Source organism: Leuciscus leuciscus, assembly GCF_965113295.1.
Source record: "Leuciscus leuciscus genome assembly, chromosome: 6".
NCBI lineage: Eukaryota > Metazoa > Chordata > Actinopteri > Cypriniformes > Leuciscidae > Leuciscus > Leuciscus leuciscus.
In genome coordinates this window covers 32,683,753-32,707,747 of record NC_138730.1, presented here as the reverse complement: position 1 = coordinate 32,707,747, position 23,995 = coordinate 32,683,753, and the positions used below count along the sequence as shown (strand labels likewise).

General features: G+C 41.9%; 1 long non-coding RNA gene and 1 gene segment (V, D, J or C); one reads left to right on the top strand and one right to left on the bottom strand.

Annotated features, from left to right (window-relative positions):
• The first annotated feature begins 2,993 nt into the window (after nucleotides 1-2,993).
• LOC309500421 (T cell receptor alpha variable 12-3-like) lies at nucleotides 2,994-6,334 on the top strand. The segment is given in 4 exons: nucleotides 2,994-4,009; nucleotides 4,113-4,190; nucleotides 4,630-5,127; nucleotides 5,217-6,334.
• Nucleotides 6,335-13,061: 6,727 nt separating this feature from the next.
• Nucleotides 13,062-23,995, bottom strand: part of LOC309500425 — a 149,413-nt gene continuing 138,479 nt past the window's right edge. For 3 of the 5 annotated variants that reach the window (XR_014206569.1, XR_014206570.1, XR_014206571.1), the window contains one exon: nucleotides 13,062-14,216. This is a non-coding gene — a long non-coding RNA (uncharacterized lncRNA). Of the gene's footprint in view, nucleotides 14,217-16,475; nucleotides 16,688-22,977; nucleotides 23,468-23,995 lie in introns of those variants that run through there. The other 2 variants (XR_014206572.1, XR_014206573.1) reach the window with 2 other exon arrangements.

Genomic DNA, 23,995 nt, shown 5'->3' with positions numbered 1-23,995 from the left:
ATTACTGTGCCCTGGTGCCCGCAGTGACAGGAAATCTAACAGCATCATACAAAAACCTCCCATGCCTTCATTCAAGATGAAGTTCTAAACACTTGCTTCATCTGGTCTTAAATGCCAATGCATAATTACCATATTAGTTTGTCCTTTTGCTGAAACATAATATATATATTCATATAGCCAAAGGTTCACATCTCCAATATGACTGAAATTGTACAGAAAAGTTTTGCCAGAAGATGGCGCTGTATGACTTAAAGTGAGACAGAAGAGATTCTGTCTTTTCATTTTGTGAGTTTTTCCAAAAGTATAATCCTGCAATCTATTAGTTTTATCTTACATGCAGATTAATTCTCTGTCATTTTTGTTTTTGTGAATCAAATTCAGTTCCACTGACAATCAATACATTTGGTAATGGTACATTGTTAAAGACTGCCAAGAAGGCTGTTCCTGAATTATTTGCCTGAACCGTGTCGGCCAAGGAGGCAGTTTCTGAATTATCTGCCTGTCCCGTGTCGGCTGTTTCTGAATCATTTGCCTTACCTGCGTCGGCCAAGGAGGCCATTTTGTAACTCCCTGTCATACCTAGTTCTTTGGTCCTGTCTTCGCTGGCTCTTTTCACCCCTTCGGATCCTCCTGAGATGTCTGCACCAAGTATCCTTGATCCGTCTGGGCCTTCAACTTCGCCAACTTCGCCAACTCCGCCCTAGAGTGTAGACCCTCGAGCTCCACCTAGAACCTCCAAGCCCGTAACTCCACCTGGGACCATCGTCCCTCCGGCTCCACCAGGCTTCACCAGGCTTCACCAGGCTTCCTCTTCCCTCTGGCTGCACCTCGGTCAGTCGTCGCTCTGCCATCGCCATGGACTTCTGGACCTTCGTCTGCGACAGAGCACGTGAGCAGAGTGTCGAATTGCAGAGCTTGTGCAAACATATCCACATCACTGTGATCAGATCATTTCTTTTATTTGTGTTGTATGTACATTTTATTGAGATGAAAGCGAGCAACACATAATTAGAAGCTTTCTCAGACAAACATAGCTATAAACATAGCTAAACCCATGGTTGTAACGGTCACTTACAGCATTCACGGTAATTTGTGGTAGAAAGACAAATGCGCATGTGCATAGAGGAATAGTCTATAGAAGGTGAGCAGGAGAAGAGCTAACTGCTCTGCCGACTTTTGTGTTCTTCCTTTTATTTTCCTCTTTCTAGTTGTGACCTGATTTGAATATTTATTTGTATACTTTTTCTCATTCAATTCCCATGTATGTGGAAGAGTGTGATGGCGCTTAAGTCATTTTATTAAACCCGCAGGAAAATATGCCAGCTCTTGTCTCACATGCATCTTTTCCTCCAACTCCATGTATTGTTTTCCCTCTCTCAGCAACTCAACATTTCAACTTTGTGTTACAGTGTGTTTTCTCTTAATATTTTAAACACACATATATTTAAATGTCTTAACAATTAACAAATGAACTTTAAATGCATTAATATTCATTCCAAATAAATGTATTGGTTAAAATTCAAACCCATGATGAAATGGAGACATTCTTAAAATTAAAATTTTAAATTTCTAAATATTATATTGGAGATGTACTGTAATATTGCATGTGTAAAAAATTAAAATGTAATGTAATACAACCAAATAGGCCTAGATACAGCGTATCAGATGCAGTGGAAACTGAGAGAAACTGTGTGACTGATCAAACTGCAGGAGAAATTATTTTACAGGACTTACAGGGTTTATTATATGTAAAACATAGCGTATATTACAATATAACACGAAAAACACAAGAACATACTAGATGAGTGTAATTAGCTTCTGTTTTTGTTACTCAGGTGTGAATGACATGGCTCAGAGAGGAGGGACTCAGTGTTCACAGATCTGACATGATGTAATATGTCTGACTGACTCTTTTCTGAGTGAACACTTGTATATGGATCTTCATTCAGTCATTCTGTTCTCTGTCTCAGCAGGTGTGTATATTTATTTGATTATTATTATTATTTGTCAACAGTGAGTTTTACACAAAAAAAAAACTATCTCACTAAAAAGCTACTGTTTACTTTTTATTTTTCAGCTGCTGTCTTTGGAAATGTCATCAAACCAGAAAAAAATAGGTGTATCTGAGGATCAGGGTTTAAATGTTACATTGTCCTGCCTTTATTCCTCTTCAACTTCAGATGATCTCCAGTATGGAAGATCAAACCCTGAATTTCTTGTACTCACCTTTGGAAGTGCAACAGAAGCTCAGGTGTCTGATGTAGATCCAAGATTCTCTGTTAAAGTTGAAAAAAAAGGAACAAAACCATGTGGATCTGGAGATCTCCTCTGCTGAAGTATCAGACTCTGCTCTGTATTACTGTGCTCTGCAGCCCACAGTCACAGGAAACACATCAGCTGAAACATCTGGTTTTAGACCACAATAATTTATTAGTATGATGTAGGGCCTCATTTTGCATTTTGCGGCCAAAACAGCATCAATTCGTCTTGGGAATGACAGATACGTGTCCTGCTCAGTGGCCAGAGGGATTTTGAGCCATTCCTCTTCCAGAACAGTGGCCAGGTCACTACGTGATGCTGGTGGAGGAAAGCTTTTTCTGACTTGCTCCTTCAAAAATACCCCAAAGCTGCTCAAAAATATATAGATCTGGTGACTGTGCAGGCCATGGGAGATGTTCAACTTCACTTTCAGGTTCATCAAACCATTCTGTCACAAGTCTTGCTGTGTGTGGACTCACATGTCTCACATGAAGTCATGCCACCCCCTTTCAGGGTACAATGTTTGAACCATTAGGTGCACATGGTCCTCCAGAATGGTTCAGTAGTCCTTGGCAGTGACGTGCCCATCAAGCACGGTAGGGAATGCCATTATATTGCAGCCCAAACCATCACTGATCCCCCTGCTTCACTCTGGGCAGCAATAGTATGGGTGTTAAGACTCTTTGGGGCTTCTCCACACCGTAACTCCTACAGATTTGGGAAAGACAGTGAAGGTGGACTCATCAGAGAACAATACATGTTTTACATTGTCCACAGTCCAAGATTTGCACGGTTGGCACCAATAAAACCGACATTTAGCAATGGCATGAGTGACCAAAGGTTTGGCTATAGCAGCCTGCATGAATATTGACTCTGTGGAGCTTCCGTCGAACAGTCTTGGTGGAGACAGGGGAGTCAAGGTGCACATTTAATTCTGCAGTGAGTTGGGCAGCTGTGCTTTTATTTATTTATTTTGGATTTAATCTGTGTTGAACTCTGATATGTCTCCCATTATGTTGTGTGGATTGCAATATGTCATGTACAGCTATGCTATTGCTCTGCTAATTCAACCTTCACACTCTGTTCTTACTGATGGAATGTAGAATCAGTGAAGACTGACCACTAGACTACACCATCGCTCCAACATTATATTGGCCAGTGTTTCAGAATTGTCCAACCTCTGTATAGCAGGGCATACAGATATGCCACAGGATGGCTGCGTACTTACACATAAATTCACATATAGAGAAACATAAATTATACAAATACATTATACATTTATATTGTATTATAATAACCCTATAAACAGAAAACATGGAAATAATAATTTGAGAAAAAAAAAATTAAAAAAAAAAATTTGATTATTAGATTATTCATATTTCCTGATATTTCCATGCTTATAAAAACTCTTTAAAGATCGGTGCACTAAGGAATAATGAGTCACTTCACAGACAAATTTAGCTCATACATAAACAAAAAAAATTATAAATTAAATGGTGCAGGTCTTTTATTACATTAAAATTGAGATCCACTTATGCAATACTTGCAGTTAACCATAAGAGGGCAGTAGTTACTCAATATTACCTTTGACTACAGAACCTTTCATCCACAAGCTCCTCCTTGGACCATCATTATAATAGCAAAAGCAAAACTCTCATATTCACTGATTTACTTAAAGGTGTCTTCAACATAGACACAGTCATGTCACACAGGTTGAAGAATATATTTCTCTTCACACTATTCCTTTTTGGTATGAATCTTCATTTAATGCAGCTACACATTCATTAAATTGCTTACATTTTGTATTATACTGTACATTCATTTTTTATTTATTTATTTATTTACTTTTGTAGAGTGCAGATCAGAGGACACAGTTGATCAGCCAGACAAACACGTGACTGAAGCTGAAGGAAGATCTGTGACATTACAGTGTAAATATAAAACAGATTCAGTACAAGAAGATTTATTCTGGTACATCCAGAGAGCAAATGACTTTCCTAAATACATCCTGAGGAGAAGCAAATATGGAGGAGAAAATGGCACTGAGTTCCAGGAGAGATTTCACTCTGAACTTTCATCAAATTCAGTTCCTCTTATGATCAAGGATGTGTGTGTGTCTGACTCTGCTGTGTATTACTGCGCTCTGAAGCCCACTGTGACAAAACTGAAGTCAAACCACATACAAAAACTCATGAGCTGAATCTCAGCCAAGACAGTTTAACATCCTCTTCAGATCATGAAATAGTGCTTTTGAAGAATCAATTTATTCACAAAACTCTATAATAAATAGTGTAAATGTTAACACAGAGAGGGAGTCAGGAGATGAGCAGTGAGTCAAGTGCAGCGACTAACTCCTGTTTCTCATTGCAGTAATTGGCATGGAGAGACCGGATGTAAGGCCGCTGACTATGTGGGAAAGGGGGAGATAGACTACGGCAAAGTTAACTAGTGTGTGGTGTCAGTATTGTTTAAAAAAACAAAACAAAAAAATAAACAGAGAACTATTGTTTGAACTGTTGCTTTATTAAAGATTGTTTCAATAAAATAATTTACGAGTTCGCCACAGCCGAGTTCTTCCTTACAATGAATCTCATCACAAACATATTTCAAAATCACACAAACACATTAATAGCACAGAGAAAACAAGAGAAAACACTGATGAGTGTGATTGGCTCTTTCTTCTGTTCCCCATGTGTGAAATATAGACATGATGTTGCTCAGAGAGGAGGGACTCAGAGTTCACAGATCTGACATGATCTCATCGTGTCTGAAAGAGACTGAGGACGAAACGATTCAGTCTGACTCTTCTCACAGTGAACACTTGTACAATGGATCTTCATTCAGTTATTCTGTTCTGTGCTTCAGCTGGTGTGTGTTTCTTTAATTGATTGATAAATTGATTGACTGTTTACAAAGAAATCTTTCTATAAAAGTAACTAATTTCTCTTCTGTTTCAGCTGCTGTCTTTGGAAATACCATCAAATCAGACAAAACAGATGTTGGTGCTGATGAGGGACAAACTGTGAAGTTGTCCTGTAGTTATTCCCCCACTGGGGTTACAGATTATCTCTTCTGGTATCGTCAGAATGGAAGATCAAAACCTGAATTTCTTGTATCAACCCACAGTGCTGCAACAAAGCCTGAGGTGTCTGATGTAGATTCAAGACTCTCTGTTAATATAACAAAAAAGGAACAAATCCATGTGGATCTGGAGATCTCCTCCGCTACAGTATCAGACTCTGCTGTGTATTACTGTGCTCTGAGGCCCACAGTCACAGGAAACACAGAAACACTGTACAAAAACCTTTCCTTATGTAATCCAATGAGAACAAGCAATACAAAGAGACAAAGACTAAAAGAGAATCTGTAAACTGCAGATGTAAGTAATAAGTAGATTACTGGATTAAAATCAAACTGATAAAAAGCTTATGAATCATAGCAGACAGAAATATGAACTATTTAAATCAATATGACATTCAAAAGTGAATGAAGCATCCTCATATTGTTAATTATACATTAAATCCATACAAAAGTAGTTTCAATTCATTATCACATGTAACAGATTGTGCAAGTACAATGTGCCACAAGGTGTCAGTGTTCTCAGACATTCTGCAGCAATGAACAACAGAACAAATTTATATTTGTACTAAATTGTAAGTAAAGAGCCTGAAAAGAACTGACAATTTTTTTGTATTTTTTTCCCTTCATAAATAATACTATTAAACATACTATTAATGAAGGTTCAAAGCTTTGGTTTTACCCTCAGAGATCAGGAAGTGTCTGAATGTCTTGATAAGTGAACAGCAGAAAGCATCAGTAACACACAGTAAGAGCACAGAGCACTGAGAGCTTTAACACACAACTGATCTGATCATATTCACCATGAACAAATACATGCTACTGGTTTTCATTATGGCGTCAGGTGTGTCATTTATGTTTACTTCAGTTCAGATCATTTAGCAACAACTTAAAAACACTTTAAAACACTGTCTGTTATTTTATTGATTTCCTTTCAAAACAACCGTACACTTTACTGATATACAATGTTTAACTTAAGACACAATGAGTTAATATTATGCTTAATGTTTGCAGATGTGACGGCTGTGAATAAAATTGAGCCAAACCGAGGGACCGATATCATCAAAACAGAAGGAGAGTCTGTAACGCTGAGCTGCTCGTATGATTCAGACAGTGAATATGTACGTCTGTACTGGTACAGACAATATCCCAAAGGACAGCCTCAATATTTATTACGTGAAGGAGCTCGATCAAACCATGCTAAGGACAGCTCTGATTCTCGATTTCAGTCAAGTACTTCTCGCATAATCACTGAACTCATTATTAGTAGTGCGACTGTGTCAGATTCAGCTCTTTATTACTGTGCTCTAAGAGTTGAGGCCCAGTGATACAAAACATTAAACTACTCGTACAAAAACGTACAGCCTTTTTCACTTTGAAGCTCTTATGAAAACCAAATCAAAACCACAATGTGAGATAATAACGGCAAACACCTGTGTGAGGTTGAGGTTGGTGAAATTATTTTTAATAAAAGGAATAAAAGAGCAAACAAAGCTTTTCAAAAACGTGGAAATGTGTTAAAATACTTAATAAGCATTACAAGCTGAAGTGTTGTAAAATACATGAAGATACATTTTTGAAAGGCTTTATAGACCAATATGTTGAGGTTGAGAGTGACTCTTGAGGTACAGCACCAGTTCCAGTATTGCAAAAGAGGCCAGCTTGGCATGCCAATTTTGCAAATGCAGCTTGAAGTACTTTTAAGTTTTAGTTCCATGTCACGTTGATCTATACACCATAGCTATTTTTATTGGCTAGTCATAGATGTACGTCGTGGCAGCAGTGCGATTCATCTTGCTCTTGTTTACCACTAGCGCATGCTGATGATGTTTTATTCTTAACTTGCATCGTAGCCTACGATGTGTCATCATTGTACAGTCTACATTCATGTCGTATATATATGCTTTTGTTGGCTATAACGGACTCTGGAGTTTTTATGCTCTTGTTGTGCTTTTCTGTGTTAAGTCTGATGTTTGTGCATTTGATGAAGTTGAAGTTTATTACCTGAATGTACCTGTTTTTGCCTTGTTTGAAGAATAAACTCCTGCACCTGAGTCCATATATCTCCATGTGGTATCTATATTGTCACAACACTGATGAACAGATACATTTGTTTAACATAATAGCATTAATGAGCCAGGCCCAAAAATCTCTTCATTCAAAATAATGCTTATTTTGTCTCGAAGTATCAAAAGAGGAGGGACTCCAGATCTGACATGATCTCATCGTGTCTGAAAGAGACTGAGGATGAAACGATTCAGTCTGACTCTTCTCTCATGAACACTTGTACAATGGATCTTCATTCAGTTATTCTGTTCTGTGCTTCATTTGGTAGGTTATTGGGTTAATTATTATATTTTTTGTTAAAAAATATATATATTTTTATTAAAAACATCTCACTAAAAACGTACAAATGTATTTTCTGTTTCAGCTGCTGTATTTGGAAATGTCATCAAACCAAACAAAACGGATGTTTTTGCTGAGGAGAGTTCAAGTGTTACATTATCCTGTAGTTTTTCTGCCTCTGGAGGTTCAGATTATCTCTTCTGGTATCGTCAGTATGGAAGATCAAAACCTGAATTTCTTGTACTCACATACAGTGCTGCAAAAAAAGTTCAGGTGTCTAAAGTAGATCCAAGATTCAGTACTAACATTACAAGAAGGGAACATGTGGATCTGGAGATCTCCTCTGCTACAGTATCAGACTGTGCTGTGTATTACTGTGCTCTGAGGCCCACAGTCACAGGAAACACAGAAACACTGTACAAAAACCTGTTACAATGAGACAAACACAGAGATGGTGAAAAGAAAGCTAGTCTAAAAATATGTAATGAATCTAATGCACAAATGGTTAAAACATTACAATTCTAAATTGAATCAAACAGCCAATTACAATGTGAATTTGTGTGACAGTATGAACGATAAATATTAAAACCATACAATGAGGTCCTTTAGTCCTCTATGAGATGACAGTGTTCCAGCTATATGCAATACTTGCAGTTAACCATAAGAGGGCAGTAGTTACTCAATATTACCTTTGACCACAGAACCTTTCATCCACAAGCTCCTCCTTGGATCATCATTATAAAAGCAAAAGCAAAACTCTCATATTCACTGATTTACTTCAAGGTGTCTTCAACATAGACACAGTCATGTCACACAGGTTGAAGAATATATTTCTCTTCACACTATTCATTTTTGGTATGAATCTTCATTTAATACAGCTACACATTCATTAAATTGCTTAAATGTTGTATTGTATTGTTCATAAAAACATTTCTTAAACTTTTGCAGAGTGCAGATCAGAGGACACAGTTGATCAGCCAGACAAACACGTGACTGAAGCTGAAGGAAGATCTGTGACATTACTGTGTAAATATAAAACAGATTCAGCACAAGAAAATGTATTTTGGTACATCCAGAGAGCAAATGACTTTCCTAAATACATCCTGAGGAGAAGCAAATATGGAGGAGAAAATGGCACTGAGTTCCAGGAGAGATTTCACTCTGAACTTTCATCAAATTCAGTTCCTCTGATGATCAAGGATGTGTGTGTGTCTGACTCTGCTGTGTATTACTGCGCTCTGAAGCCCACTGTGACAAAGCTGAAGTCAAACCACATACAAAAACTCTGAGGCATAAACATGTGTGTGATTGTTTCTTTACAATAAGCATTCCTGAAATGTAAAAGCTATAATAAAATCATACGAGGTAAAAGTGAAATTAAAATGCTCATCATACAATCAATTTAAAATGATTTATCCATCAATCTCAAAAACACTTATCCTCTGTAGGGCCATGGCAGTTTAATATTATCTCAATTTTAATTTCATTTAATTGCATGATTTTACTTTAGTTTTAATTATGCAATAGGGTTCAGACGTTACATTATCCTGTAGTTTTTCCTCCACCAGATTTTCAGATAATCTCCACTGGTATCGTCAGTATGGAAAATCAATACCTGAATTTCTTGTACTCACCGAAAGTACTTCAAAAGATTAATGAGAGAGAAGAAAGAAACATAGAGACAGGGATGAAGACAGATGTAACTGACAATTACCGTATTATATATCAGAAAAGTAATAGAACCAATGAATGCAGGTAGCTACCAAAATCAAAAGGCAGAAACAGATTTATTTTCTTTTAATTATAAGGATAAATTAATTATAATTATAAGGCCTGAATTTGTGTGGCAATGTGAAAGATTTACATTACGTTCAATTACATTAAATCCATATGAACTTGTAAAATCTGTTATTCAGAAAACGGTCAAATGCAGCAAACAATAAAACATCTCAAATGATTCTCATGTGAAAAATACAGTAGTGCTCAAAAGTGATGTCCGGAGGGGATATTTATTTTTAATGATCTATACAAGTTTGATTAAACAATCAAAATATGAGGAAAATATTTTATATATTTTAAATATGAAGGAAGAACAGCTACAGGTTTTATTTTACTACGCAAAAAAACAAAAGCTCACAGGAAAAAGCATACACTGACTACAACATAATCATTCATTAATATTTTGTTGGTTTGCATGTGTTCATAATTTATTTGTATGACAACCTGGCCAATAATTATGTCCGCACAATTTGGCATTTGAGAATTAATTGCGTTATCACAAATAAAACAACTCACTTTTTTAAAAAAAAAGTTTTACATTTTTTTAAAATAATATTTTAATAGAGAGTGAAGATATGACTTTTCCTAGTCTGCCGCTGGACATCACTTTTGGCCACTACTGTAGTGCAGGTACATACTATATATGCCACAGGATGGAAGTTTTGTCACACATTCACATGAAGATACTGCTGTTTCAAATCTTATATAATAAGAGAAGATATGGCCATTCTACAATATTATGTTATTCATTTATATTTCCAAATCAAGCCTGTGTGGTTCCTCCCACTCGCCACCAGAGGACTCCCTCTCCTGAATATGGACTTCATCCCTTAAACTCCATTTCCCATGACCCATGCCTGGCACTGATTACCTGCACACCTGCTGCTTATCATCTGGACTATTTATTCAGTCACTCTCCACTCTATCACTGCAAAGTCTTGTTTTGCCCATGCTGACATTTCTGAGCAGTTTCTACTGTTTTCTTGTTTCTGACCCTGGACTGCTTTCATTGTGTCGACCCTCTTCTGCATGCCCTTGTGATTCTGCTTTGTTTGCCTGGATATTCTCTACATTGTTTGCTGCCTGCCTTTTGACTATGTTTCTATACTGTCTTGGATATCTCTATTGCTGGTGTTTGACCCCTGCCTGTTTGTACCACACTTACTGCTGTTATAAAAACTGCACATGGATCCCAACTCCGCTGTCTCTTCCTTACAATATTGTATAAACTGTATTGAAAATATATAATAAAAACCTAACCCTATAGATAAAAATAACATATTCTTTATGTAAAATTACATATGAAAATTACATATAGAATTAGTTAATATATTATGCATGCTTGTAATAAATATAAGGAAACTAGACAAAGTGAAAAATACAAGAATCAAGTATTTAAGCCAATATAGTCTTAATAAACTAAGAACATTGGTATAGTATTTCGGTGTACAGTGTGTTTTACTGGCCGATAGTTGGACTTTATTGTGGCACTTATTGAGTAGACTTTTTTGAACATTAATGTTTTATTTTGTAGAAATACTCCCATTGTATACACTCTATGCACCATCATGGTCATCACTATCATGTTTGCACACATTCAAACAGCGGAACTCCATCAAGACAGTTTAATTTACTTTCTTCTCATGTGTGTTATGTACAAAATTCTGTAATATTTCAAATAAAATCATAAACAGCAGCAGGAAGTTCAGCGAGGAGGAAGTTCCTGTGTGTGTTTCTGTGTGATCTTCAGTGACTTACAGCTCAGAGAACTGAGAGCCTCAACAGAGAACTGAGCTGATCTGATTCAACATGGACAGATGCCTCATACTTATTCTCATTGTGGGAACAGGTACATTAATTATTAAATAATTAATTGAATCCTGTACATAAGTAATTACTTTGTTTTTAATTCTCAATCCCCAAAGGCTAAATTTAAATAAATTTAGTCATTTCATTTGTATTCTTGTGAAACATGATTTGAAATGTGTTTGCAATATTATTTTGACAACCTTGCTTTCAGAAATCAAAACAATTATTTTTTTATTTTTTTATTGTTGACAGGTTTGGTGACTGGAGACAACATTGAGCCAGATAAAGGAACAGAAAAAAACTCTAAAGAAACAGAAACTGTCAAGCTGAGCTGCTCATATAGTACAAGTGGTGAATATGTTTATCTTTACTGGTACAGACAGTATCCAAACAAAGAACCACAGTATTTATTATACAAAGGTGCTCGATCCTATAGTGATCATGAAGACACCTCTGATGATCGGTTTCAGTCGACTACATCACAAACATCCACTGAACTCACTATTACTGATGTACGTCTGTCAGATTCAGCCCTCTATTATTGTGCTCTGAGGAGCCCAGTGATACAAAACATGAAACATGTCGTACAAAAACCTGAAGCTCTTTTCACTTTGAACCGATCTAGTGAAAACCGAAATCAAAACCACAATCTATCCAGCCCTGAATATAATAAAATATGTGGTAACACCTGTGTGAGGTTGAATTAGGCCTGTTAAAAAACTTCAGGGTACAAACAGGCCAAATACACACTGACAAAGGAGATCAGAGAAGCTAAGAGGAGCTTCTCTGAAAAGCTGAAAAGCCAGTTTTCAGCTAACGACCCTGCATCAGTGTGGACAGGCCTGAAAGCCATCACCAGCTACAAGACACCATCCCCCAACACTGTTGAGAATCAACGACTGGCCGACGATCTCAATGTATTTTACAGTAGATTTGAAAAGCCTGCTCTCACACCCCACACCCGCTCTGACCGTCTCTACACACAACCATCAACACCCCCCTCCCTCCCCCTACTGCTTCTCAGCCTGCACCTCAGATCAGTGAGGAGGATGCATGCAGAGTCTTCAGGAAACAGAAGATAAGGAAAGCCAAAGGCCCAGACGGTGTCTCACCAGCCTGTCTCAAAGCCTGCGCTGTCCAGCTGTCATCCATCTTCACACTGATTTTCAACAGATCACTGGAGCTGTGTGAAGTCCCCTCCTGCTTCAAACACTCCACCATCATCCCGGTACCCAAGAAACCTAAAATCTCTGGACTTAACGATTATAGACCTGTTGCTTTGACATCTGTGGTCATGAAGTCATTTGAGAGACTGGTGCTGGCCTACCTGAAGGACCTCACTGGACCCTTGCTGGACCCCCTGCAGTTTGCTTATCGAGCAAACAGGTCTGTGGATGATGCAGTCAACATGGGACTACACTACATCCTCCAACATCTGGACAAACCAGGGACTTACGCAAGGATCCTGTTTGTGGACTTCAGCTCCGCTTTCAACACCATCGTCCCGGATACCCTCCTGAATAAACTAACCCAACTCTCTGTGCCCTCCTCCATCTGTCAGTGGATCATCAGCTTCCTGACAGACCGGCAGCAGCTAGTGAGGCTGGGAAAAGTCACATCTCTGACCCTTACCATCAGCACTGGTGCCCCCCAGGGGTGCGTTCTCTCCCCACTGCTTTTCTCCCTCTACACAAATGACTGCACCTCCAAAGACTCCTCCGTCAAGCTCCTGAAGTTTGCAGACGACACCACAGTCATTGGCCTCATCCAGGACGGTGACGAGTCTGCTTACAGACAAAAGGCTGAACAGCTGGCTGTCTGGTGCAGTCATAACAACCTGGAGCTGAACACGCTCAAAACTGTGGAGATGATAGTGGACTTTAGGAGAAACCCCCCTGCACTCCCCCCTCTCACCATCATGGACAGCACTGTGACAGCAGTGGAGTCATTCAGGTTCCTGGGCACTACCATCTCTCAGGACCTGAAGTGGGACAATCACATTGACTCCATTGTCAAAAAGGCCCAACAGAGGTTGTACTTCCTTCGTCAACTGAAAAAGTTCAACCTACCACAAGCGCAGATGACTCAGTTTTACTCAGCTGTTATTGAGTCGGTTCTGTGCACTTCTATAACTGTCTGGTTTGGGTCAGCAAGCAAATCAGATATAAGAAGACTACAACGGACTGTTAGGACAGCTGAACGGATCATTGGTGTACACCTCCCCAACCTTCAGGACTTGTACAATGCCAGAGTGAAGAAATGGGCAGGGAACATCATCACAGACCCCTCCCACCCCGGCCAAAACCTGTTTGCACTTCTGCCGTCAGGCAGACGTTACAGATCTCTGCGCACTAGGACATCTAGGCACAAAAACAGTTTTTTCCCCCATGCTATCTCCAGCTTAAACAGCTAAAACAGCAATTAACACCTGCTGTATAATTCATTCAGTACTTGAGAGAGAAGCCAGAGGTTTTTTTTTTTTTTTTTTTTTTTTTGTGTGTGTGTAAATAATACATATACAAATTTTATTTATAGAGCTGTACACACAATGCACAAATCTGTACATAAGTATTCTGTTTCAGATGTATACTAGAACTATTATTATTGTTTATTCTATTTATTTATGTTCTCATTTAAATGCCTGTTCTAATGTCATATATGTATGTATGTACCAAGAGCTCCTGTAAAAACCACAAAAAAATCCTTGCGTGTTTGTGCACACTTGGCGAATAAAGCTCATTCTGATTCTGATTCTGATAAGCCATTGTGAGCCATAAACATTGTGCATAAAGTGATTTAAATGTACATACATTTCAGATGTAAACAAGGAAATTGTTCTGTTCATGTATAACTTACATGTTTGAGCCTGTAATGTTTAAATAGATGTGCTCTCTTTTCACAGTTATGAGGGCAATACTTGCAGGTCCAAAGCATCTCTTCTTGTCCTGCAACACAAAACAAGATAGTCTGTAGTTAAGAGTGCTATGAACTTAGATAAAACAGTAGTACATAACATACGTTTTTGTATTCAACCCATTAATTAAGTTTAACTGTCCTCGCGGTGTTCGGCGCCGGCCGGAGGTTCAAACAGTTAGCCTACACTCTCAGTCTCAACAACAGCTCCTCGAGTGAAAAAAAAAAAAAAAAAAAAAAAACGTACGTTGAACTCGCCGGTCAGACAAGCGCGGCGATGTCCGCTGGCTGCACGTGAGTGAGAAATCTAGCTATCTAAAAAACAAACAAACACTGATTTTCACTGCTCACAAACGGACTCTCGAGGAAAACAAAGAAACGAAAAGGTAAATGTCGAGAAAAAAATTCCATAGAACCAAAAAACAAATGTTCCAAACTTCTCATTAACAGCTCCTTGAATCCACACACACCACGACAAAATGGCGTTGACTTGCAGCATCAAACCACTGTGTGGAAGGTGTGGTCAGGAGAAAAACTTCATAATTTGAGTCCATCTAACTTACATTTACTCACATATTCAAATTATCCACAAATTAGTAGAATCTACTTATATTTTATTAGAAATGCAATCAAACTTAAATATTTAAATTGTATTAGATATAAAGTCCGGGCTAACAGTACAGTACAGTGACCAATACCCTTATCTTTATTGGTACCAACATAAAACCAGTGGATTCGCAGTTTACATGCTCCATAAACTCTCAACTGGATCAAGCAGCAGTGAAAAAGAATTTGAGGAAAGATTTCATGCAGATCTCAACAAATCCTCAAGCTCAGTTTCTCTGACAATCAAGGATGTCTGACTCTGTTGTTTATTACTCTCTAAAGCCCACTGTGACTGAAACACATAAACATCCTGACAGAACTAAGAGCTCTGACTTTTTAATCTGATATTTTTTTCCTACTGTTATAGAATAAACCACTCCAGTGGGTGGAGCTGATTCACACTGCTGAGAGTGAGACAGTCAAACAGTTATTCAAATATTATTTTTGCCATCACTGTCTGTCTGAAGACACAATGTTTCTCTTTACCTGGATAATAATGCAAATTTGCATGGGTAAGACATATTCTTTCAATCAATATATTTATTATTAAAAAAATAAAGGCTTATAAATTTAAATAGTTAAATTGCACAAATTGTATAAATCTGTTTAATTGTTTGATTAATTTTATTTGCTTTTTCACAGGAAATACTTTTGGTGATACAATAAAACCATTTACTTCAAAAAAAATTTTTTTGGGGGGTGAAAATGTGACTCTCTCCTGTAACTACAGTCTCACTAGCGGCACTAGTGTTACTCTCCAGTGGTATCGCCAGTATCTTGGAGCAAAACCAGGGTTCCTACTTTCTGTCACTGAATATAGAAATACATCTGAGCCTGATCTTCGTCTGTTTTCAAAAGCTACAAAAGAGATCAAACGTGTGGATCTGGAGATCTCCTCTGCTGAAGTGTCAGACTCTGCTGTGTATTACTGTGCTCTGAGGCCCACAGTCACAGGAAACACTAGAACACTGTACAAAAACCTTTCCTTATATAGTGAAAGAAGAAAGATACACAAAGACAAAGACTAAGAGAGCTGTGATTAACACAGTACATAAAGTAGAATATGTAAATAATTTTATAAATATGTAATGAGTCCAATACCAAGTCTACAGGAACCTATAGTTTAAGTACTTTGTACAAATAACACAATGTGCAGGTATAACGTGCCACAAGATGGCAGTGTTCTCAGACAATAACTAAAGGAACTGTAACAACGAACAACATAACTGAATTTACAAAACATAACTCATAATGTTGCTCAGAGAGGAGGGACTCAGAGTTCACAGATCTGACATGATCTCATCGTGTCTGAAAGAGACTGAGGACGAAACGATTCAGTCTGACTCTTCTCACAGTGAACACTTGTACAATGGATCTTCATTCAGTTATTCTCTTCTGTGCCTCAGCAGGTGTGTTTATTTGGTTAATTAGGATATTATAATTTTTTATATATATTAATAGGTTTTATTTAAAATCTCTCACTAAATAGTTACAAATGTATTTTAACAAATGTTTGCTTTTTCAGCTGCTGTTTTTGGAAATGTCATCGAGCCAAACAAAACAGATGTTGTTTATGAGGAGGGTTCAAATGTTACAGTATTTTGTAGTCTTTCCCCTGGAGGTTCAGATTATCTCCACTGGTATCGTCAGTATGGAAGATCAAAACCTGAATTTCTTGTACTCACCTTTGGAAGTGCAACAGAAGCTCGGGTGTCTGATGTAGATCCAAGATTCTCTGTTGAAGTTGAAAAAAAGGAACAAAACCATGTGTATCTGGAGATCTCCTCTGCTACAGTATCAGACTCTGCTGTGTATTACTGTGCTCTGCAGCCCACAGTCACAGGAAACACATCAGCTCTATACAAAAACCTGTTCTCTTACGAGAGGTACTCTCGTACTGCGTAAATCTTACGCTAGGGGGAAATCTCTTTTCCGCGAGACACTGAAGCCAAAAAATTATCCTTAATTTTGAAATAATGTAAAACGCGTTGCGGCAGCATGCAGACATAGGCGAGACAGCTCGCGCGCCTATTGGCTGCCCTGCGGCAACTGCAGCAGCCTATCGATAAGGCCCTATCGTGACGTCATCACCAATGGGGGCGCTTCGCGCCCCATACGTCACGTCCCGCCGAAACGGGCGTGGCCTGGGGCTATAAATATAGCATCGAAAGGCTAGCTTACCGATTTTTCATCTCTTCAGCGGAGCTCACGCATCGCTGGATCCAGAGAGAAGAAGCCGCGCCGTGGAAACAGCATTTCAGCGGGACGAGTTCGGTACCTGGAGTCGCTGGCCGCGCCGCCTTCAACCACCGTTCCTGCTACGCTATCCGGCGTTATATCCTTTTATTGCATTGTGTGTGTTCGCCGCCGCGACTTACACTCCTTCTCTAAAAGAGCAGAGCGTCTTTTTCAAGATGTCTCGTCCATCCTGTGGCTCGTGCCGAGCCCCACTCAGCGACGGGGACCGCCATGTCATCTGCGTTTCCTGCCTGGGTGAAGGACATGCGGCTCTAGCGCTCGCTGACGGCGGATGCCCTCACTGCGAGCTTATGCCTATGGCGACTCTGAGGACTCGCATGGCAACTTTCCACGAGCCTGCACCTCCCGCTTCGACGCCGCGCCGTAAAAAGCGCCGTGCTCAGCGGATCCCTGAGCCTCCCACCGAGAAAAGCTCGCCGGTGCGCCTGCCAGCTTCGCCGTCTGCTTCTCTCGAGTCTCTCACTCCCGGACAGTGGCCGCCGCTGGCCGCCGCTTCCGCCGGAGATGACAAGGAAGAAGCGGCAGTTTTCGAGGAGGACAACTGCTCTATCCTGGCTTCGGACAGCGAGGATTGGGCGAGCTCTGTGGACCTCGCCCCTTCTTCTGCCCGCGAGTCGTCAGGAAAACGGGCCAGCATTGAAGCTGAGCTGATGCGTCTGCTCACACAGGCCACAGAGAGCCTCGGCCTCGACGAGCAGGTCCAAACGGCTGGACGGCTGTTTTCTGCAAGGGGACCGCGTTTCCACGCCCTCAAGACCCGCCCCGTTTCTTCCTGAGCTTCATGAAGAACTGGCAAAGTCTTGGAGCGCCCCTTTTTCAGCCAGGCTACGTTCCTCTGCTTCGGCGGCATTCTCCGTGGTGGACGGTGCCAAAGACAGAGGATACCTTGCTCTCCCTCTAGTGGAGGAGGCAGTAGCAGCCCATCTTTGCCCGCCCTCTGCTGGACGGCGGACTAAGACGGCGCTACCTTCAAAAGCCTGCCGCGCTACTTCCACCCTACACAGTCGCGCTTACACCGCCGCTGGGCAGGCTGCATCAGCGCTACACACTATGGCCACTCTCCAGATCTTCCAAGCTAACCTTCTCCGAAAGCTGGACGAGGAAGGCACGGAAGCAGTCAACGTGGCGGATTTAAGGAGCGCTACGGACCTCGCTCTCCGCGCTACGAAATCGGCTGCACAGGCCATAGGGCGGAACATGGCCTCTCTCACCGTTGCTGAGAGACACCTCTGGCTGACGCTTTCAGAAATGCCGGACTCGGAGCGCTCTGTGTTCCTCGACGCCCCCGTTTCTGCTACTGGCCTCTTTGGATCGTCCGTCAAAGATTTCGCGGACAGATTCGCTGAGGTACAAAAGACGTCGCAGGCCATGAAGCACTTTTTGCCAAAGCGCTCTAGCTACGCATCAGGCCGCTCTAAACAGCCGTCTGCTCGCAGCTCGCAGCCACCGCCCCCCGCCGCCGCTTCACAGCGTCGACAGGCCCGGGACCAGAGACCACGCTCTCGCTCTGCCGGCCGCCGCCCCCCACAGCGTGGGACTCGGCCGAAGGTTGAGATGAAGCCCGAGGCCTCAAAGTCTTCCTAGCCAGCTTAGGAAAACGATGGTGTTCAAGCCCCGCTGCGGCCGGGTTTCCACCAAAACTTCCCGCTCGTCCAGTTCCATTACATGCGACTGTTCCAGTGTACTCCACAGTAAACAAGTCGGTTACATTACCCGCTTGCCTGTACACAAACGCCGTTTTCACGGCGACCCAGATAAATCCTGTAAAGAGCGTATTTTCTGGTATTCCGGCCACGGCCGACGGTGTTATGAGTGTAGTAAAAATGCCCACTACCCAGTGCCCATTCCTACACACAGACACAGCCCGCCCCACAGGGCTCGCGCACATAAAATCGACTCATGTCGATTGCGCACAGAATGTAGTGAACGTGCCCACGTCCCAGTGCCCACAAACACTACACGCTGCATGTCTCTCGGTTTCTGTAAAAACGAAACCAACACACATACAACCGACTCAGGTCGATGGTGTTTTCAGTGCAAATGTGCCCGCTGTCCTGCGCCCACATTCACTCACAGACATGACGAATCCCTCGGTTTCCCCCACGCTCGCCGTCTCTCAGCTACCTGCCGTGAGAGAGCCGAGCGCGGGCGAACCGCCCGCTGTGATCAAAACACTCCCCGCCTCGAGCGCTGCAAATGCGGTGTCTATAATACAGTATACCGAAGCTCCCCGGTCGCCACTATGTCACGACCAGAGCTCCGATCTCATTCAACCCTTAGCTATGCATGCACATGTGTGGGCAAAGCTTCCCGGTGTATCAGAATGGGTGCTGAACATTATAGAAAGAGGCTATTCGCTACAGTTCGCTCGACGTCCCCGCCGTTGTGCGGTGCGAGTCGAAACCACGGTAGAAAAGGAAGTAGCAAGTGTACTTCGTACCGAAATTGCGAAACTGTTGAGCAAAGGGGCAATAGAGCCTTTATCTCAAGCTCAGAGCGAAGGGGGGCTATACAGCAGATATTTTCTGGTTCCGAAAAAAGACGGGGGTCTCAGACCCATTCTAGATCTAAGACAACTGAACGTAGCGCTTTCAAAACGCCGGTTCAGAATGCTCACAACCAAGAAAATCCTCGCGCAAATTCGCCACGGGGACTGGTTTGTGTCAATAGATCTGAAAGACGCGTATTTCCAAATACAAATAGCGTCACGTCACAGGCGATTTTTGAGATTCACCTTCGAGGGCCAGGCTTATCAATACACAGTCCTACCGTTTGGCCTGTCCCTAGCACCCCGTACATTCACGAAGTGCATGGACGCAGCCCTCGCTCCCCTGAAACTTCGGGGAATGCGAGTTTTGAACTACTTGGACGATTGGCTGGTTCTAGCTCAGTCACATACGGAGCTCATAGAACACAGAACCATTTTACTCGAACATCTCGAGAATCTGGGTCTCAAAGTCAACTGGGCGAAAAGTTCACTGTCTCCCAGTCAGAGAATATCTTTTCTGGGCACAGAACTGGACTCGCTGTCAATGACAGCTCAAATATCGCTACAGCGCAGATTGACTATTCAGCGCATGACAGAAACCTTCCGCCGCGGCACTATAGTCCCGCTAAAGAAGTTTCAAAGGATGCTCGGTCTCATGGCAGCAGCATCCACAGTTCTCCAGCTGGGTCTGCTTCGCATGCGCCCACTGCAGTTCTGGCTACAAGCGCGAGTACCGCGTCGAGCATGGACTTCAGGTCTCTTTCGTCTCAAGGTCGATCAGAAATGCGTCTCAGCACTGATACCCTGGAGAGCGACCGACTGGTACCAGTCAGGTGTAAGCCTGGGGACTTCCTCGAGTGTGAAGGTGGTGTCCACGGACGCCTCCACCTCGGGATGGGGAGCACTGCTCTAGGGCAGACCGTTTTTCGGCCAGTGGTCAGAACGGGAAAAGCTTCTGCACATAAACTGCCTGGAAATGATGGCAGTCGACAACGCGCTGAGGCGCTTTCGTCCCCAAATAGCAGGACACCACGTCTTGGTCCGCTCGGACAACATGTCAGTGGTAGCCTACATAAATCGCCAGGGAGGCATCACATCCCGAAACCTATACAGGTTAGCGAAACGCCTCCTGGTATGGGCTCAGCACAATTTGCGCTCGCTCAGAGCAGCGCATGTGCCTGGCCACCTGAATGTGGGACCAGACAGACTGTCCAGGAACAATGTTCCAGCAGGAGAATGGTCACTGCATCCGCAGACAGTCCAACTGCTGTGGCAGACATTCGGCAGAGCAAAGATAGACCTGTTTGCGTCTCAAGAAAACGCTCACTGCCCGGAATTTTTCTCAAAGAGCAGGGATGCGCTGGCCCACGTCTGGCCCCGCTGCCCGCTCTATGCCTTTCCCCCCATCACGCTCCTACCTCAGGTATTAGAGCGGATCAGGGAAAGCAGATGCTCAGTGTTACTGGTTGCTCCGTTCTGGAAGAACCAGGCTTGGTTCCCAGTTCTTATGCAGCTGACGAGCACTGCCCCATGGCCAATACCAGTGAGGAGGGACCTCCTCTCTCAAGCCAGGGGCTCGATCTGGCATCCTCGCCCGGAGCTTTGGTCCCTACATGCGTGGGCCATCAACGGGTACCCTCTGATATCCCAGAGGGAGTGTTAAACACGATCATGCAGGCTAGAGCTCCCTCTACGAGACGGCTCTATTCCTCAAAATGGTCAGTGTTCTCCAGCTGGTGCACAGCACGCGGCTTTTCACCCCTGGACTGTGGAGTGACGGAGGTTCTCTCCTTCCTACAAGAGCTACTGGATGAAGGCAGAGCCCCATCCACGCTCAAAGTCTATGTGGCGGCTATAGCAGCGTTTTCCAAACCAACGCTTGGTCAGTCACTAGGAAGGAACGATCTGGTCATTCGGTTCCTTAGAGGAGCTAAGAGGTTAAATCCTCCCAGACCTCCCTCAGTCCCCATATGGGACCTTTCTACGGTCTTGGAGGCCATGAAGGGTGCCCCATTTGAGCCTATCCAGTCAGTAGATATCAAACACTTGTCTTTCAAAACGGTGTTTCTTCTGGCTCTCGCTTCAGTGAAGCGCATAGGGGACTTACAAGCGCTCTCAGTGAGCGCGACGTGTATGGAGTTTGGGCCAAATGACTCGAAAGTCATACTCAAACCAAGGCACGGGTACGTCCCTAAATCCCTCAATACACCGTTCAGGGCCCAGGTAATTTCCCTGTCTGCCCTGCCGGTCTCTAACGAGGAGAAGGACGCCAGCTTCCTTTGCCCAGTCAGGGCGCTAAGGGCTTATGTGTCCCGCACGTCTGTTTTCAGACAGACGGAGCAGCTCTTTGTTTCACTCTACGGACGTTCTAAGGGACTCGCCGTTTCGAAACAGAGCCTATCCAGATGGATAGTCGATGCTATAGCGCTGGCTTACACCTCTAAGGGCTTGCAGTGCCCACTAGGTGTCAGAGCGCACTCCACGAGAGGCGTGGCCTCGTCGTGGGCTTGTTCTAGTGGGATTGCCTTGCAAGATATCTGTATGGCGGCAGGCTGGGCCTCCCCGTCTACATTTATAAGGTTTTATAACCTAGAGGTTCCCGCTCTGCAAGCTAAGCTGCTTTCAGTCTAAAAATCGGTACTGTCTGCCCCGAGTACGTCTGGCCCAGAATACCGAAATAGCGCGAGCAACGCTCGTTTAGATCGCGCAGCTCTATGGGCAATGTGTAAGACCCACTATATTCATCAGTCCAGGCCGGGGTCGCCCTGACTGAGTAAATACCATCACTATAACTGTTCTTATAGGATGCTGCATTACAGGAATGATGCTATTCTAGCCACTCTTCCTGGGCTCTCTGTGAGTCACTTATGATCATGTACTACATGAGCCTGGGCACCTGCCCTTGGGACTTTGGTGCTGGATCATAGCATGCACGGCGTTTTACACTGTTTCCCCTAGCGTAAGATTTACGCAGTACGAGAGTACCTCTCGTAAGAGAACGTACTCGGTTACTAACGTAACCTCGGTTCTCTCTAGAGAGGAAACGAGTACTGCGTATCTTGCCGTGCCTGCGCACGCTCCGGTTCGCTCCGGCGATGAAAAACCGGTAAGCTAGCCTTTCGATGCTATATTTATAGCCCCAGGCCACGCCCGTTTCGGCGGGACGTGACGTATGGGGCGCGAAGCGCCCCCATTGGTGATGACGTCACGATAGGGCCTTATCGATAGGCTGCTGCAGTTGCCGCAGGGCAGCCAATAGGCGCGCGAGCTGTCTTGCCTATGTCTGCATGCTGCCGCAACGCGTTTTACATTATTTCAAAATTAAGGATAATTTTTTGGCTTCAGTATCTCGCGGAAAAGAGATTTCCCCCTAGCGTAAGATTTACGCAGTACTCGTTTCCTCTCTAGAGAGAACCGAGGTTACGTTAGTAACCGAGTACGTTATAATGAGAAACACAGAGACAGAGAAAATGACAGTGAGAAAAAAAGCTGTAACTGCCAATAACAACATATAAGTCAGAGAAATAATGGAAACAGGTAGCTACCAAAATCAAAAGGTAGACAAATCATTTAATCAGCTTATTGTAAAAAGGATAAAAATATAAACAAAATAACATTCTAAAGTCAGTGAATATTTGGCAATATAAAGATGAAACACATTAAAACCCTACAATATTGTCTACTGTCCTTGACAAATCAATTTAGAAAATCCTGTAATTCAAGAAAATGTCACAAAAAACATTAAAATATCTCAAATGATTCTCATAATATATAGAGAATATATTCAGAGCTCTTGCTTTTTTCCAAATTATAGTTATATAATATATAAAAAGCTAGCTAAATAACTACACAAAGTAATTTTTTTTATAGTTCCATCAGTTAATATTTCCATGTTCATGAGACATGAGAGGAAATTAGTCAGACTGACAAATGCAAAGACATCAAGTATATAAACCTTTATAAATCAGGAAGTTCCTGTGTGTGTTTCTGTGTGATCTTCAGTGACTTACAGCTCAGAGAACTGAGAGCCTCAACAGAGAACTGAGCTGATCTGATTCAACATGGACAGATGCCTCATACTTATTCTCATTGTGGGAACAGGTACATTAATTATGAAGTGAAAATAACTGATGGAACTAAAACAGCATATTTAAATACAATATTTAATATATATATATATATATATATATATATATATATATATATATATATATATATATATATATATATATATTTTGTAAGTGCTGTGAAATGTGTTTGCAATATTATTTTGTCAACATTGCTTTCATATATAAAAAAAATTATCACTTTTTATGTTTAATTGTTGACAGGTTTGGTGACTGGAGACAACATTGAGCCAGATAAAGGGACAGAAAAAAACTCTAAAGAAACAGAAACTGTCAAGCTGAGCTGCTCATATAGTACAAGTGAATATGTTTATCTTTACTGGTACAGACA